Source organism: Papaver somniferum, unplaced genomic scaffold (genome assembly GCF_003573695.1).
Source record: "Papaver somniferum cultivar HN1 unplaced genomic scaffold, ASM357369v1 unplaced-scaffold_70, whole genome shotgun sequence".
NCBI lineage: Eukaryota > Viridiplantae > Streptophyta > Magnoliopsida > Ranunculales > Papaveraceae > Papaver > Papaver somniferum.
This window is the reverse complement of record NW_020649860.1, coordinates 1,284,611-1,301,460: the sequence shown is the minus strand read 5'-3', so window position 1 is coordinate 1,301,460 and position 16,850 is coordinate 1,284,611. Positions and strand designations below refer to the sequence as shown.

General features: G+C 39.0%; 1 pseudogene; it reads left to right on the top strand.

Moving 5' to 3' along the window:
• The first annotated feature begins 3,326 nt into the window (after positions 1-3,326).
• LOC113343986 lies at positions 3,327-8,264 on the top strand (annotated as a pseudogene).
• The last annotated feature ends 8,586 nt before the right edge of the window (positions 8,265-16,850 follow it).

Genomic DNA, 16,850 nt, shown 5'->3' with positions numbered 1-16,850 from the left:
CTGATAGCATATATGTCGTGATGAATTTAGTTTACACTAGATTTGTGCCCGTACTACGCACCAGACATATTTTTTCTTTTAACTTGGTGTGGATGGGGTTTCGTCCCGTCCTGTGGCGATGTATTTTTAATTTGGCGAGCGCGGGGCTTCACCCCGCCCCGTGGCGATGTATTTTTAATTTAGTGTGCGTGGGGCTTCGCCCGCCCCGTGGCGATGTTTTTTTCATTTGCGAGCGCGGGGCTTCGCCCTGCCCCACCCCGCGGCGATGTATTTTTGATTTGGTGTGCGCGGGGATTCGCCCCGCCCCATGGAGGTGTATTTTTGATTTGGTGTGGTGAGGGTGTGACGGGGCAAATGCATTATATAGGTGGAGGATATGTGCAGATTTTTTATTTATTTTTTCTTTTTATTTTTGCAGAAAATATGTGGATTTTTCCCTCTTTATATATAATTTGCAAAAAATAGTCCTAATATAATAATTACTCATATCCAAATTGAACTTGGACTTCCATAAAATTCCAGACACGGTAAGTTATGGTTTCCTTTTAAGTTTGTAATTTTTGAACCAATCATATATTGCCAAGTGTCCTCACATAAATATTGTCACTTCATTAATTCCAAATTGAATTTGGTTTCCTTTTTTTAATTTTTTTCCTATTGTTTTTAAACCAATCATAAGTTGCCAAGTGTCCTCACCAAAATGCTCGTTTCACAAAACTCAAAAAGGACCTATTTCGACCAATAGAAAACGAGGATTTCCTCACCGTTCAACGTGTGAGCTTTATTTGTCTAGGCCTTTAAGTCTGAATCCAGGAGAGAACCGAGGGATGCTGCACAATGGAAACGAACTGATTAGGAAAAAAAGTCTTCCATATAGCTTGAGAGAAGGAGCAATGAAGTAGCAAATGGTCCAGATCTTCAGTTTGATTCATACTACACAGAACACATATTTTATCATCAGCATTCAGATGCCTAAAAATGCGAGCTTTCATCATGTATTCCTTTCCACATAAAAAATTGAAACTTGTATGGTACTTTCAATTTCCAGAATGCTAACCAAAATTGCTGAGATAAACCCATTGAAATATCCATATGCAAATCCTTTTCACAAAGCATCTTGTACGCTGAAGCAGTTGTAAACATGCCAGTACTAGTAAAAGGCCAGACCAACATATCTTCCTGATCTAATTGTAAAGGAATAGTGAGAATAGAGTTCACCTGGTCTGCAGAAAATAAATGGCGAAGAAGCGAAATATTCCATTGCCGAGTGAGAGGATCAAATAGTTCCGAAACCCATTGAATATTACTTGTATTCAGATCACTCCAATCTTTAATTGCAGTCTGCATGGAAGGAATCCAATTGGCAGTCCAGATACTGATGCGAGTACCATTACCTACTTGCCATTTTGCATTTCTAAGAACAATTTCAAGCCCAACACATATACTCTGCCATACCCAACTTGAATTGTTAGTTTCCAGTGGAGGGAAGAATTGCAGATCATTATGAGGAAAGTATTTACCTTTCAACAATTTTTCCCAAATAGCATCTTGATTATGTAATAATTGTCAGGCCAATTTCGCAAGAAGAGCTAAATTGTAATTGGTTAAATTTTTAAGACCTAGACCTCCAAATCTTTTAGGTACACATACCTTTTTCCATCCAATAAGTTGTCGTGGATGATCGTTGGTAAAATTATTCCACCAGTAACGCCTTTGGATGTTGTTCATTTGATGAATTGTTGTTTCTGGCAGTTTAAGGATCTGCATTTAACTGCTTTCGAATTAAAGCATCATACTTAACGTGATCATACTAAGAAAGTCTGATGATTTTGGTTGTAAGATTATGTTTTGGTGATCAAGAAATGAAATGGGGTATTGCTTACAATGGCCATAATGGTCAGGTAAAGTGACTTATAATGGTCATGAAATGGATGAGTTTGTTCCTCAGAGAACTTCTGGAGCGGATTCTGCGACTTAAAATTTTCACTTAATTTTACACACCATTTATAGACCATAGATGAGAAGATATCTAACGGTCCTTATTCTGGGTCAAATCTAATTATTATAATGAATTAGCTTGGCTTAAAGCCGCGCTAGTTATCTCCATTATTTATTTTATTCGTATTTTCAGTTAGGTAACCAGAAGATCTTTCATAATTCATTTTGTATATTGATAACAAAAATAACGGATATTCCCATATCTTCGGGAAATCAAAGCTTCAGCCGTATACTGGAGTTATCTATCTTCTTCTCCTTTTATGATATTCATTAGGTTTACACATCTGCAAATACTCCTATACGCTAGATTTTGTGATCGATCAAAATCGACACCGATTCCTGCAACATGGATGGTGAATGTGATGATGTCTAAAATGATGATGATCATGGTGTTCCGGCAGCGTTTTTTGATGTGAAAAAGAATACCCAAAATGGCAAGATTCTAGCAACACAATCACCCCGATAAAAGAAGCTAACGATAACAAGAAGACACCATATGTTTCAATGATTTTTAATTCATATGAGGAAGCTTATCACTATTATACAGAATATGGAGTACATGAAGGGTTTGGTGTGAGGATTCGATCAACAAATAAAACTCGTGCCGGGTACGATAAGGTAACATCAGCTCACTTCGTTTGTTCACGATAAGGTAAAAGGAAAAAGGATATTGTATACGGGATAGACCCAAAATCCAATAGTTGTAGTACTGTCCAATGTGAGTGTAAGGCAGAGATGGGACTTCTATATAGTACAAACCTGGGGAAGTGGAGAGTCACAAATTTTTTGGATGTGCATAACCATAAATTTGTCTCTCCTTTGAAAAGGATACAATTGCGTCCTAATCGAGACATGCCGGATGCATCAAAGAATTTAACAGAGGTTTTCAATAGGGAAAATATTCGAATAGAAAAAGTTCCTTCAGTCTTTGGTGGGTCAATTATAGGTTTCGACAAAAGAAACTGTTATAATCATTTACGCATGATCAGGCGTTATGAGTTGGAAGTCGGAGATGCTCAATCAGTTCTCAATTTTTTTTTCAGCGTAAGCAAAGAGAAAATCCTCAATTTTTCTACTCGGTTCAAGTTGATGAAGATGGAAGAGTAGTTAATTTCTTTTGGGTAGATGCTAGATCGCGTATGGCTTATGAGCATTTCGGTGACGTGGTTACATTTGACACCACGTATAAGACAAACAAGTATCAAATGCCATTTGCACCATTTACTGGAGTTAACCATCACTACGGGTCCACATAGTTCGGGTGTGCACTTCTATAAGATGAAACTGAAGATACTTTCGTTTGGTTGTTTAATGAATGACTTGAGGCAATGGGTGGACGTCATCCGAAATCAATTATCACTAATCAAGATGCTTCTATGTGTCTAGCTGTAAGCAAAGTATTTCCTAATACGCATCACCGTTTGTGCCTTTGGCACATAAAGAAAAAATTTGGCGAGAAGCTCTCTCATTTATATTACTCGAAATCCAACTTCAAGCGTGCTATGAAGATATGTATCCATTGGACATATAGCATACATGATTTTGAAGAGATGTGGAATTCTATACTTAAAGAATATGGTCTAGAAAATAATGATTGGCTTGCAACCTTGTACGAAATTCGAGAGAAGTGGATACCGGTATACCACCGTGGTACATTTTTTGCTGGAATGAATACAACAGGCCGTAGTGAAGGAGAAAATGCATTCTTTAAGGAGTTTCTATCACCCAAAACCAACTTAAGGGAGTTTGTGATTAGGTATGATCAGACATTGACAAAGGTTACTGAGACTGAAATTGCAGAAGATTATGTATCCGAGCACAAGAATCGTCTTATAAACGAGAACAACCTAATTTTGAAGCATGCAACAGCCATCTACACACGTAATATATTTGAAAAGTTTCGTGAACAATTAGTTGATTCACTTCGTTTTAGATCCCAAGAGATAGAAGTTGATGGAGTTTTCAAAATATATTTAGTCAGAGATAAAGAAGGGCCTGCTCATTTTACCATGAAGCTGAAGCCAGACACAAATGAAGCGTACTGCAATGTAAACATTTTGAGTTTATGGGATTACCTTGCAAACATGTTCTGCAAATTTTCAATAGGCTCGAAATCGAAGAGATCCCGCCACATTTCATCTTAAAACGTTGGCTGAAAGGCGCCAACTTGTTTAGAACAATTGATGGCACAACTACATGGGATAAATATGGGTGCGCTGATGCACTTAGGATCACTCACTTATGGAGGATATCAACACAAGTGTGGTCTAATGCTTCGAAATGTGATAATCTTTTTAAGATAGCACTTGCAGGCATCGAAACAATATCTACCCAACTGGCTCAAGAGCAACAGAAACAAAATGAAAGCGAGGATAACAATGATAAAACAGTGGAAACTTCAAATAATGTCGAAGAAACAGTTCAGCTCACAAACCAAGGGAAACTTCTAAATACTATAACTTCACAAACCAAGGGAAGATCAATTGGGAATGCGAGTAAAACTGGTCGAATAATGAGCGGGATTGAAATACCGCCCCCAAAAAAAAGAAAATGTAGCAACTGTCATATTTCAGGTCATGACAAAAGAAAATGCCCGCAATTGTTTTGATTTGCAGAAACAATTTTATTGCATAACTCGCAAAGTTGTTGATGCTAATAAAGAGTGGTTTCAGTGGTTAAGATCTTTAAATGTATACGTGATTGTTCTTCTTCATAATGAATAACAGTCCATATATGTTTTGGTGTATTCATGTTTCACCAACTACTTAATTGATCTTGCACATTCTGATAGCATATATGTCGTGATGAATTTAGTTTACACTAGATTTGTGCCCGTACTACGTACCAGACATATTTTTTCTTTTAACTTGGTGTGGATGGGGTTTCGTCCCGTCCTGTGGCGATGTATTTTTAATTTGGCGAGCGCGGGGCTTCACCCCGCCCCGTGGCGATGTATTTTTAATTTAGTGTGCGTGGGGCTTCGCCCTGTGGCGATGTATTTTTGATTTGCGAGCGCGGGGCTTCGCCCCGCCCCACCCCGCGGCGATATATTTTTGATTTGGTGTGCACGGGGCTTCGCCCCGCCCCATGGAGGTGTATTTTTGATTTGGTGTGGTGAGGGTGTGACGGGGGAAATGCATTATATAGGTGGAGGATATGTGCAGATTTTTTATTTATTTTTTCTTTTTATTTTTGCAGAAAATATGTGGATTTTTCCCTCTTTATATATAATTTGCAAAAAATAGTCCTAATATAATAATTACTCGTATCCAAATTGAACTTGGACTTCCATAAAATTCCAGACACGGTAAGTTATGGTTTCCTTTTAAGTTTGTAATTTTTGAACCAATCATATATTGCCAAGTGTCCTCACATAAATATTGTCACTTCATGAATTCCACATCGAATTTGGTTTCCTTTTTTTAATTTTTTTCCTATTGTTTTTAAACCAATCATAAGTTGCCAAGTGTCCTCACCAAAATGCTCGTTTCACAAAACTCAAAAAGGACCTATTTCGACCAATAGAAAACGAGGATTTCCTCACCGTTCAACGTGTAAGCTTTATTTGTCTAGGCCTTTAAGTCTTTAGATTAGAAAACACTTAAAACACATTTTGCTTTGGTGGAGAATCAAAAAATGATCACGCCCTTGAATGTTGCCTCTTCCTTGAATTCTTGTCACTCAGTGGATAATAAATCTGATGGTGTGCTTATTAGTGTTAATATTTTTCAGGATTTAGCTTGCTCTGTATGGATTTTGCGATGCTTTTCTTAGTGATGACCTCGTCAGGTGATCATTTGGACGGAGAAGAATGGGGACAATATTCTTGACTTGTATATTTTTACCCTAGTTATTTGTCTACCAAAAAATCGGCGCAAAGATATTGGGTAACAAAAAGATACGGACATTTACATACGATCCATATGGCTCGACTTCAAGCCAAGCCATTATAACAATTAGATTTAGCCCATAATGGAGACCGTTGGATATCTTATCATCTATGGTCTATAAATGGTGTGTGAATTTAAATGAAATTTTTCGGCTAGATGTCAAGGAGCTGGAACTGGTTATGGTAAGTTCAAATAATTGTTGGTTCTTCAATAGAGGAGTTTTTTGCATGATTTGAGTCTAACAAGGTCTATAAATTTTGCAGATATGTTGGAAGAACTATCAAGAAGAGAAAAAGTAGCAAACATTAAGCCTGATCCTGATATTGATGTCTACATGAAGGTGAGAGATTCGTCCTTAAAACGGTTTTTTTGCTGGTTGCATAGTATGGTAAGCTTAATGTACTCCGTTAAACAGTCAGCAGCACTGGAAGGGCAAGAAGCAAGTGTAGTCACAGACTACATTTTAAAGGTATGTCACTGCAAAACCATCATGATTATTGAGCATGATTTAGTAACCACGAAGTTCTTATTTATTTATCTGTTTTCACTTGTGATTGAAAATGTTAGATTTTGGGATTGGAAGTTTGTGCGGATACCATGTTGGGTGATGAAATGGTGAGGGGTGTCTCAGGTGGCCAAAAGAAGCGTGTTACAACAGGTAGAAAACTCGTATGATCATCTAGTGTATGTTGTCCCACTGGATCTTTTCATAAAATAACAATTTTGGAATCCAATTCTTCTTGTAGGGGAAATGCTGGTAGGACCTGCAAGAGCATTGTTCATGGACGAGATATCTAATGGTCTAGACAGTTCGACGACGTTTCAGATTGTGAATTCAATTAGGCAAACCATCCATATTGTGCACGGAACCGCTGTGATATCTCTTCTTCAGCCAGCACCAGAAACATATGATCTGTTCGATGACATTATTCTAATCTCCGATCAGCAGATTGTGTGCCAGGGTCCCCGTGAAAATGTTCTCGAGTTTTTTGAATATATTGGCTTCAAATGTCCTGAGAGGAAAGGAGTTGCAGACTTCTTCCAAGAAGTAAATTTCTTTCATTTCTTTCTGTTACGTCTATGATTTTTGTTTCCTGTCAAACCTAATAATATATGGGATTCTAATCTTGTAGGTGACATCGAAAAAAGATCAGAGACAATACTGGGCACGTAAAGATGAGCCTTATAATTTTATTCCAGTGAAAGATTTTGCAGAGGCTTTCCAGTTGTTTCATGTTGGTCGATATTTAAGAGACGAACTAGCTACTCCATTCAATAAAGCAAAGAGCCACCCGGCTGCTTTAACAACAAAGAGATATGGAATTAGCAAGAAGGAAATTCTGAAAGCTTGTACTGCAAGAGAGTATTTATTGATGAAGAGGAATTCATTTGTTTATATCTTCAACTTGTTTCAAGTGAGTTATTAACTAGTTCCTCTAGCATTTTCTTCTAAAGTTCAAAACTTGGGAGTATTAGTTTAACATTATTAAGTTTCTGTTTTCAGCTTATGATACAAGCTATAATACGAATGACACTCTTCTTCCGTACCGAATTGAAGAAAGAAACCATCAATGATGGTGGAGTTTATCTGGGAGCGCTGCTCTAACAGTGATTTTGTTCAACGGATTTTCGGAACTTGCAATGACTGTTGTAAAGCTTCCTGTCTTTTACAAGCAGAGAGACCTTCTTTTCTTTCCGCCATGGGCTTATGCTATTCCTACGTGGATCCTCAAAATTCCCATCACAATTGCAGAAGTTGCTTTGTGGGTCTTTGTCACTTACTATGTAATGGGATTCGACCCAAACGTTGAAAGGTAAAGAAGTTCAACAATGATCCTAGACTCCTAGTTGTATTTAGTCTTTGAAGTTGTATTCGAAATTTTGTAGTCCAAAAAATGACCATAATTTTTGTTCTGCAGGCTGTTTAGACAGTTCTTTCTGCTCCTATTTCTTCACCAGGTGGCTTCAGGACTGTTCCGAACAGTTGCAGCACTTGGGGGAAACAGGGTTGTTGCAAGTACAATTGCGTCATTTGTGTTAGTCATTCTTTTGGCTTTCAGTGGTTTCGTTTTGTCACGAGGTAATTTATCAAAACTCAAGCTGAAAATTTGATCTTTCCTATAATATACAGGCTTTTGTTTTCTGCTTTTCATTTTTGATATTGACATTTGATCTTTTTCTGTTTGCTCCACTAAATGTAAGAAAATGGTGGATATGGGGATATTGGATATCTCCATTGATGTATGGAATGAATGGACTTGCAGTTACCGAGTTGCTTGGGCATAGTTGGGACAAGGTATGTTTTTGGCTCACTAATTGAAGAACAGATGTACTATGAAAAGGTTGGAACCTAAATAAGATCCGCTCAAATTTTGAATTTTCTGTGTTACAGATAAACTGGGAATAGCTGTTTTGAGATCACGTGGATTCTACACAGGACGGTACTAGCTTGGAGTAGGGGCTTTGTTCGGATACCAAGGTCCTGCTTGGTGATGGGAGGGCTACCAACGGACCATGGCTGGCAGCTAACCTCTTTCACTGTCTTTTACTGCCAAGACTCGACCTGTAAGACCGCCAAAAACCAGCCACTCTTCCAGACCTGCCATGGACCCAGAAACTTGCACCATATACCACCAGCTCCATTATTTCTTTATCCATCTTGGTTTCTCCTCACTGACTGCGTTTTCCTGAAACTCCGCCAGTCTGCATCAGTAGCAGTAACTCAATCTCAGTCCATTCCCTGGCAGCAAAACAGCCTCATTCCAGTCCCATCTTCAGGTTCGAACTCATTTGAACCTCCTCCATAGCTCAGCAGCAGCATACTGTGTATTTTTGGTTTTTCCAACTGAAATGACAATCACAGCTCACATTCATTTATTCATTCATGACAGCAACTACAAATTATTCAGTAATTAATTCTCAGCTTCAGTTCCATCCTCCTCCTCTCGCTGCCAGGACTGCATCAATTGAACCACAGCTGTATCGTTCCTCGTTTCAGCACCTTAACAACTGCCAAATACACCTCCTTTACTGCATACAGAACCATGGCTCATAGCTGCACATAACTGGTGATTTCATCCCTTCTTTATCACTGCCAGGACTGCACCAAATCCTCACAGCTGTCTCAGTTTCGCTGCTGGCTTTGAACAGTTCCTTCAACCTGCAACCTTCTCACTGATACAACTCCATAGCTAGACAGAAACAAACTCACGGCAATACTGCTAAACCCTTCCTATCTGAGCTCCTAATTCATCTCCATATGTATCAGCCTGTACTCTAGAACACACAGGCTTCCACCTGCAACTGATTCATTTCCATTCAACATTCATTCTGCATCTTCTGGTATATAAAACTGCATTATCATCACTTCCATCTGCTTTGCATCTTGTCATGCAATACAGACCAGTCCTCATACAATCCAGGCCTGCAATTGCTCATTTTTCCATGTCTGCAACATCAACACCTGCAGCTCTATTACCCTGTCAAGAACAACCTCCAATCATTGTAACACCTTCTCTAAACAATCACAAGTCACAACTCCACTACATCATCAACACAATGGACATCAGCATCACTTCTTTGGGTTTCTCCAGCTGTTGTAACTTCAAACTCCACAACAACAACAATACTTCTTTAGGTTAGCTTCAGAAACATCACCACAAGTCCCTTTGTAAACAACCACCAGAGTCATCAATTCGATCAGCAACCAACAAAAAGAAGTTGGTGCAGAAATGCTCTCTCTCAGGCTGTTTGTCAAACACCTGTTGTGTGTATTCAACTGCTGGCCTTTGTTCTCTCCTCTTGGCTCCATTTCTTCCCAAATTCGAGTTCCCTGCAAAGCATAACACAAACCCATATCTCCATTTAGTGTAAACTGTTCAATCACCACTCTAATTCCCAACAACAACAGCAAGAACTTCATCTCTTCTCCCTTGTATTCTCGGTCACAGATGGAGCTCTTTGAACGATTGCAATTCTTCCATTCTTCCACAAATTCTCGACAACAAGAAACCTTCTCACTGATTTTTCTTCTCGGCCAAAACCCATTGTTTCTGTGATCTTCTCGAGCTTATATTTCTTCAAATACAGACATCAAAAGCCATGGTTTAACAGGCTCAGATCCCCTTTTCATTCATCTCATTTTCACATATCAGAGATTTATACGATTAAGCGGAAGCGGATATCGGTTCATACCTTGAACTTGAGCTCCAATCAGCAAGAATAAGCAGCAGCAACAACAACAACAACGTTTCAACACGACGATCAGCAGGTGCTACAATCTCCAAAGATGAGCACAAACTTGGTTCACAGGCTAAGATTCCTAAGAACTTAAAACCTTTTCTCCTTATGGTAACTCTCTTTTAGGGTTTGAGTTACCACTTTTCTAATGGTAAAATCTTATGTGTGATATCGGTGGAATCACTTAACCCTTTACACATATGCTAGAGATGTTTATATAGGTTCCAAATCCTAAGGAATATGGAACCCTACCGGGCTTGCCACATACAATATGGGCGACCATATTCAGATCCAACCCGAATATCTAACATCTCCCACTCGCACATAGTGTGTGTGAATTGTACCAGAAGAAAGAAAAGTTCATATTAGTAAATAGCCCGTGCGACCGTCGAGGTACCTGCATTTTGGGAGCTCCGTACTAGCATCTCAATATGAGTCAGCATAGAGACATCAACCCTTTTAAGAAAAATGTTTGTATCTCGTAGTATCCTAGGTCCATCAAAATCTCATTGGTCTAGACTACTCTGATCCCTCGTAGAGCTAGTCTAACCCTCATGCTAGCTTATTTTAAATACATTCATACTTGTGTTGCAACTCCAACAAGGCAACTCAAGTTGTCGACTGTGAATATAAAACATTTATGAGTTTGATGACCTTCCTCTCCCCCTATTGCCATGAAGTTTCAGAATCAACTGCTGCTTTCCCAGATATGTACCCTTTAAGCCGGATCATCCATAGCCACAGGATACATACTAAAGTAGCAATCATTGAATCTTTACTTAATAACAAAGTCAAAAGAAATAAAGGTTACCTGTGTATAATCTAATTATCATGCGGACTCACAAGGTGAGAAAAGCAGGGAACGATTTTCGCACCTGCGTAGTGGTCGCAAGCACGCATAATATGAAAATGCGCTAGAGTGGAGTTTTACTTGACTACACAAGTATATGTCACAAACTCTTACACTCTACAAATCTTGACTTAGTCGCAACTCTTGCGCCTAATCCGAAATTTCTAACTGCTCGCTTTCAACAAGCGCCGTGAAAGAGATTTCTCATTTGGCTATCCTTTAAGGTATGATGAACAGTAGGTACATTTATCATTTATCTTCACTATAGAGATCTCATCTTGGTATTTCCAAGGCGATGCATCATCTCATCTTTGCTCGCTCTCCTTAGCGCCAAAAGGTGACTGCTTATGTGAGTAAGTCAGTCCATGCCTGGTGACATATCAATCAAATTTTGACACAATGCATTCTTTATGCACCAATGTCAGCGTGTATATCCATGCCCATAAGTAAAATAATTAATCACAACAATGATCCATCATCAAATTGTATTGATTATTAATAAATATCCATAAAACATATGCATCTACGATCATCATGTCTTAGAAAAATTAAAATAAAGAGACATCCATTACCACATACGTAAACCTAATGCCCTAACATGAGACATGAAAACATCTCTTGGTATAGGTTTAGTAAGGGGATCAACTATAATCAATTCTGTAGGCATGTACCCCAAAACTATTTCTTTCTTCGCAAGAGCAGCTCCAATAAAACAACACCTCCTATCAATGTGCTTAGTCTTTCCATGGTACTTTGCGTCTTTTGCATAAGCAATCATTGATGTGATATCAGTATGAATTTTCACCGCATCAGTAGCGTGAGTGACAAATTCAAAACTCTCAAAGAACCTCCTTAACCAATTGGATTCTTGTACTGCGGCTTGACAAGCTACAAACTCAGATTCCATTGAAGACATAGCTACAATTGACTGTTTCTTACTACTCCATGTTATGGCCCCGCCATTTAGAAAGAAAGCATACTCTGATGTGCATTTTTGCTCTCCCATTTTGCCATTCCAGTTAGCATCACGATAACCACTGAGACGTAGATCTGAACCCTTGTAGCATAACATGAGGTCGCTCGTCCCTTTGAGATACCTTAGTATCCTCTTGACCGCTTGCCAGTGCTCAAAACCAGGATTTGACTGGTACCGACTAACTAATCCAATAGCATAGCATATGTCAGGCCGAGTACACATCATAGCATACATCAGGCTCCCAATTGTGTTGGAATAGGGTACCCGTGACATCCTGTCTTTCTCTTCAGGGGTATTAGGGCACATCTCAAAGCTTAAGTTATGACCTTTAAAAACTGGTGTGTCTATGGGCTTGCAATCTTTCATGTGAAATCGCTCAAGAGCCCTTTTAATGTATGTCTCTTGTGACATACCCAAAAGTCTCTTTGAACGATCTCTAAGGATCTTAATCCCGAGCACATATCTTGCTTCTCCCATGTCCTTCATCTCAAAAGTTGAAGACAACTTTGTGGCGACAACAATTTCCATGTTACTTCCAGCTATAAGGATATCATCAACATATAAGGACAGGATAAGGAAACCTTTATCGGACCGTTTAACGTACACACAATGGTCTTCCTCTATCATCGTAAACCCATTGGAAACAAAGGCTCGATCAAATTTTAAATACCATTGTTTAGATGATTGTTTTAGGCCATAAATAGATTTTTGGAGCTTTCAAAATTTGCGCTCTTGACCTTTAATCACGAATCCCTCTGATTGCTCCATGTAAATTTCCTCATCTAGTTCTCCATTGAGAAATGCAATCTTAACGTCCATTTGATGAAGTTCCAAATCCATATGTGCAACAATAGCTAGCATAAGGCGTATCGAGGCAATTCTCACCACAGGGGAGAAATTTTCCTCGTAGTCAACACCCTCTTGTTGGGTGTATCCTTTCGCCACAAGGCGATCCCTATATCTTTCATCTAAACCATCCGCATTGTGTTTAACTTTGAAAACCCATTTGTTTCCAATAGCCTTGCGCCGTTCTAGGAGGTCAACGTATTGCCACACACCATTTATCCTCATTGATTTTATCTCCTCTTTCTGTGCAATAATCTATTTTTCCCTTTTAGGAGATGACATTGCCTCTTTGAAATTCTTAGGCTATGCGTCATCATGTGAACAAACCATGAAACTTCCCCCCTCAATCTGAAAACGACGAGGGACTTTTCCACGTTCACTTCTCCGAGATTAGGGATCCTGATTTGATGGAGCCAATCTATTATCAGGTGGAACACTCCCACTTTCCCTAGGAGAACGAGGGATTTCTTCATTATTCTCAACTAGACGAATTGGTGTGTCTTCCATTGACTCTTCCACCTCAAAGAGGCTAAGATCTTCCCCTACCTCGTTCCTTCTAGGAAAATCCTGTTCTAGGAAATCTGCATCACGTGACTCAATCTCAGTTACACTTCCATCAGTCTGCTCACCAATGAACACATGGCCTTTTGAGTGATCAAAATATCTGATAAAGATACACTTTTTCGCTCAAGGGCCCAGCTTCCCATACCGATGAGAACTGTTGTGTACATAAGCAGCTGAACCCCATGGTCGCAAATTACCCAATTCGGGTTTTCTGCCGGTCTGTAATTCATATGGGGTGGAAGGAACTGACTTCGAAGGCACACGATTAAGGACATGGGAAGCATTCAGTAACACATCTCCCCAAAAAGAAATAGGAAGATGAGCTTGCGCCATCATTGACCTAACCATGTCTAACAAAGTACGATTCCTTCTCTCTGCTACACCATTTTGTTGCGGAGTACCAGGAATAGTCAATTGTCTCATGATCCATTTTTCCTCACAATACCCTTTGAATAGGTCAGATAGATACTCGCGGCCACGGTCAGTTCTGAGAGCCTTAATGCTCTTATTTAGTTGATTTTCCACTTCGCATACATAGCGTCTAAAGCAGTCCAATGCTTCTGACTTGTGGGATATCAAGTAAATATGACCATATCGCGTAAAGTCATCTATGAAAGTAATGAAATAAGAGGCTACATGTCTTGCCTTAACGTTCATTGGGCCACATATATAAAAATAGATTAATTGCAAAGGCTCAGAGGCCCTTTTGGCTGTCCCAAACGGTTTTCTAATGGCTTTACCTGCAAAACAATGTTCGCAGGTAGGCAGGGAGACTTTAGCGATGGGGCCTAAAAGACCTTCTCTAGTTAACCTAGTCATCCTTTCTTTCCCTATATGACCTAATCTAGCATGCCAAATCACAAAATCTTTATTGACATCTGAGGAAGACGCAACTAATAAAATAGATTTATTAGCATCATAAGAACTAGAATTGTCAATATCCAAAACCATAAAACCATCTGACATAAAACCAAAACCATAAAACTCAGTTGTCAAGCAAATATTAACAGAATTACCCTCAAAAAGAAAACTAAAGCCTAGACGCAACATACTATTAACTGAAACTAAATTTTGTCGAATATCTGGAGCATAAAGTACATCATGGAGGATTAAGGTGCGCCCTTATCGCAGTTTTAGCATATAAGTACCGATGCCAAGTACTTCTATGCTAGTTGTGTTCCCCATATAAACTCTCATGCTCCCAGCAGGAACTCGACGATAATCTAGGAACCCATCCCGGTCCCTCGCTACATGGTCAGTTGCTCCCGAATCTACAACCCACAAATGAGGAGAATGAGCAACTAATGCTTGACTAGAAACAAAACATTCATAGAGAGGAATAGGTTCAGTAATAACCTTCTTTGGCTCAGTGCATTCACGAGCAAAGTGTCCTTTCTTATCACAGTTAAAGCATTTGCTCTCTGATTTTTCTTTCTTACCAACACGCTTGCCTCTTTTACGCTTAGGAGCGTTGGTAGTGGATGACCCAGATCTATCACGAGAATTCTTAGCAGAAGAACCCTTCCCCCTCTTGCGCTTAGACCCATTGGTCTTATGCGAAACAGATTCAACAGCGAAAATAGAACTGTCAGTCTTAGCAGCTTCCAAGCGCTCGACTTCTAGTTCCACACGACGAGAAATATCCTCAAAAGTGCGGACATTGTCATTATGTGTCATGTTTTGCTTCATCTGATCCCAAGAGTTAGGTAACAAATAAATAAAACCTTGTACATGTTGTTCATCTGTCAAGTGATGACCTGCAACCTCAAGTTCGCGTATCGTTGACGACATTGTCCTCAAATGTTGTTTCATTGTAACACTCGGCTTCTTTTGACAAGTGTCAAACTTCATAGTCAAAGCGCGCAACTTAGCCACAGAGGTAACTCCAAATTTCTGACTGCCTCTAGCATGTCATGAGCAAACTGGTGGTTCTCAAACTCTCCCAAGAGATCATTGTGCATTGAGCTCAGGATCATATGATGAGCACTGCGATCCTTCTTAACCCATTCCTGGTAAGCCTCGAGGTTGCGACGGTGTTGAGCCGTTGTACCCTCCTCAGGCCGAGGCATCACATGCTAAGTTATTTCCTGCAGCCCATCATCATGCAAGAGAAAAACGATCTTTCGGCACCAGATGTTATAGTTGTCACCATCAAGTTTTTCTCCCTTGTTCAAATCAGCAATGATGTTCTTGGAAGCCATTTAGTCTTACATAGCAGGCGAAAAATACAAAAGATATTAAACTTATGGCACTATACAGATATTCAAAAAATAACTTTGCAACATTAATCTAAATAAATAGCAAAACAACATTACAAGTCGCAAGATCGAAAAATCGTTAAACTCCTAATCATCTCTCGCGCCACCAGTAATATTTTCTACATCTATTTAATATATGCGCAAGTTAATGGTTTTTGGGAATTAAAGAAACTCAACCAAACAACCTCCCACTCAATTGTTTTAACATGTTATTCAATCAAGATCTTAATTCAATCAAACATGTTATCAAACCAAGATGATTATATAATCAATCAACATGTTATCTAGACATAAAATTCAGTAAGATATGAATTCAACCCAGCACCAAACATGTTGTAAATTAAATAAATTAGACAATCACAACATAAAATTATTCACATGTTATCATGGATAAAGCGAATAACCATATAATTTCAAAGGAACTCTATCATGTGATTCTAATTAGGTTCTGAGAATAGTTTTATTGAATTCGAAGCGTCAAAAAACCTTAGGGTACCAAAATTGGAGTTGATCCGACAACCACAAATGGAGAAAAAAAAAAACAGGGTCGGACCGCGGGCTGGACCGCCGGCCTGAGCCGAACCTGAACCGCTGGTCTGAACCGTTGGTCTGAACCGCCGATGATGGATCGGGTTGAATCGCAGATTTGACTCGGTTGACTGTTCATCGTCTTCTCTAAATTTCAACAGCGTACAGACGCGCATGGCCAACTTTGGGAGACGATATCTCACTCATACAAGCTCCGATTAGAGCAAATAATATGTCAAAAGAAGATCTCAGAGAGCACTATCTATCTAGATTAATTTTAATTAACATGGATCGACATATATACATCAAAACAATCATCAAACCACTGCTCATAAACTTGATATAAAACTAGGGTTTTACCTATATCTTTCAAACCACACATTCAAACGATACGAAACTTTTCAGGAGATCATTTTAATCAATAATGAACATACCCAATTAAATATTTCAAAAGAAAACACCCATATCAAGATCCGAAATATTTATACATCCATTAATGGTTTTTAACCCAAAAAACAAGAACCCTAATCATGATACTATCATGTTATTAGCAACTTTAAGCACACAAAGCATGTGATTTCAAGCACGAAAACGCATCAAACCATAGATCACGATACCAATATCAGAGATTTATACGATTAAGCGGAAGCGGGTATCGGTTCATACCTTGAACTTGAGCTTCGATTAGCAAGAATAAGCAG